Below are 2,510 nucleotides of genomic sequence, written 5' to 3' on the forward strand. Positions count from 1 at the left end.
GCATAATCACTAAAATCATTCTGGGAGGTAGTCCCACGTCTTGCAAAGTATCTTCAATGAAATTCCATTAGATTATCAAAGGCTTTTTCCAAATCCACCTTAACGGCCATCCATCCTGTTTTCCTTGACTTCTTTCTCATGGAATGTGTAATAATCTTAAAATAATATATATATATATATATATATATAAAATAATAGTAGTAGTAATTAAAAAAAATCTGGTGGGTAGTTTTTTGTAATTTTATTAAATAAGTTTGGGTCTTTTCCTGTAATTTTCCCCCATTATATTTAAGTCTTCTTCTTCCTTGTCGATAAAAAAAACAAAAACGAGTGAATAAAAACAGAGCAGAGTAGATGAGCGCGAGAGAGAAAGAGAATTCTCTAAGCTTCCACCAACCTTCACTCTCCATTCTTCTTCCTTCATCGTTCATCTCCATCGGGTCCTTTGTTTCTTTGGCTCTTCCTTTCTTTTTCTTCTCCACTTGATGTTCTGTTACAGCACCGAAAAAAAATGAAAACAAAAAAAAAACCACACACTGTTGCTGAAAACTTGAGGGAACCGTGATCTCCTCCTCCTTTCTTTCTGTGCGTGAATGTTGAGTAGTGGATTTGTCATTATTGAAGGTTTGCTTGATGATTTCTTTCTCTTATTCTCTATGCTATAGATGTCTTCTTCTCTACCATGCTAAATTAGCTAATTGAATTTTTCATTCTCATCTTTGTGCCGCTGGTATATATATTGAATATTGATATTTCTTTTGCTTTAGATATTAAGTTTTAAACTCTTTTCTTACCCTTTTCATTTAGAGCTGTACAATTAAGGGGAGAGTTGTTTCTTTAGTTAATATTAAAATTGAAGTCTTGAATTTTGTTGTTGAATAAGGAAATTATGATATGGGTGTGCGTTATAATAATTATGTTAATACAATGGCAAAGGATGATTTAGAAACATAATTAGGATTATATAATAATAGCAATACCATTAGTTTGGCTAAGAATAAAAATGGAGAAATTAGGAGGCATAAAAGTGGACATATGAAAAATTGATTCAAATTGTAGAAAGAGATATTAAAGTTTTATTATATCTAATAGGGGTTCCAGAAGAGGAGAAGCTAAATTGAAGTTGAGCAAAGAGAATTTTTAGAATTTGGCAACATACCAGGTAAGTAAATAACGTTCCCTAATATATAAAAGCAATTATCTTTCTTTTACCTTATTTAATTACCTTAATTGTTCTGAATTGATTTTTATTTTATTTTATTTGTATCTTAAGATTTAGTTCATTCATATGTAATTAGTTTGATTATGACTCAACTTTAATCATGTAGATATTTTCATAGTATTTCATTTTTGAAATGTAGATATATATTTATATGTGTATATATATATATCATACATGCATGGATCAGTAAACTGTGAAAAAATTGTTTATATCTTCCAAATTAAAGAACAATTTGAATTACAAGAGTTTATAGATTCCATGCATGCCAGAAATGTTTTACAGGATTGAATACAGAACACTGTTTGCTAACGATAGTATCGTTAGCCCTTGGCATGCCACGGCATACCTACCTAGCAGGGTACATTGGAGGTGCTAGCCCCGTGTGTCGGCCAACACAAATGGAACGGAGGGTGTAATTTCATGGACATAATCCATGCTTGTTTTTTTTCATGGCTTCTAACCATGCCAGATGTTACTTACCCTCGTGAACTATGTATCCACGCCTATTATTCATTCTATCGAGGTCCTAATAGAAAATAAGTTTTTCAAAGTCATATTCTTGCTCTTAAAATTTGTATTTTGTGATTTATCTTATATAGAAAGTCATATTTCTAAATGGTTGTTCACGATTCTTTACTTTTCCTTTCTATTTTATTCACTCAATTATCAAGATTAAATTATATTATTATTTTCTAATACCTTCTGTAATTAGATTAGTCTTTTGTTTCCTATTATACATTTATAATTATCATTTTTGGTTAATATTATTATTATTTGGGAACGTTATTTACTGAGAGAATTTTTGGGTATTCAGATAGTAGAAGTGAACCTGCTCTTCATTTGATCTCGTGGGACTCCTTGAAACAAGAAGTATTTGTTGCTCCGTCCAAATTGTGGATTAATGTAAATATTTAAGTATCTTAGTTTTGTTCTAGATTCGCTCCACGAATCTTATAGGTAGGATCCTTGATTGAATTATTCTGGGATTGTACATATATATTGTATTGGAGTAGAATTTCAAATGTTGTATGGGTATTCTTTTGGTAGGTTGTAAAGATTTCGGGTAGTCTAACTTATAAGGGAGACTCTGCCAAAATTTTTACAAGTTAAATATTTTGATAATATTAGTAGTTGTTTAATACAAACAACAATTATACAATGAGTTTGGGTAATTAATATGTCAGATAATATATGGGTTTAGGCTTATGAAATATGAGTTTTCTTGTATTTCAACCGGTCACACTTTAGAAATTTAGAGTGTGGCAGAATGCATCACCTCTTGTGCTAT

The 2,510-nt window shown here is 30.6% G+C and overlaps 1 long non-coding RNA gene across 1 annotated transcript; it reads left to right on the plus strand.

Moving 5' to 3' along the window:
• Positions 1 to 366: 366 nt before the first annotated feature.
• On the plus strand, positions 367 to 2,277 carry LOC129317723 (uncharacterized). The gene is made up of 3 exons (XR_008595030.1): positions 367 to 624; positions 1,093 to 1,162; positions 2,037 to 2,277. It is a non-coding gene; the product is annotated as an uncharacterized LOC129317723 (long non-coding RNA).
• Positions 2,278 to 2,510: the final 233 nt, after the last annotated feature.

Source organism: Prosopis cineraria, unplaced genomic scaffold, assembly GCF_029017545.1.
Source record: "Prosopis cineraria cultivar Desert tree isolate PC_DT_omini unplaced genomic scaffold, ASM2901754v1 PC8, whole genome shotgun sequence".
Lineage (NCBI taxonomy): Eukaryota > Viridiplantae > Streptophyta > Magnoliopsida > Fabales > Fabaceae > Prosopis > Prosopis cineraria.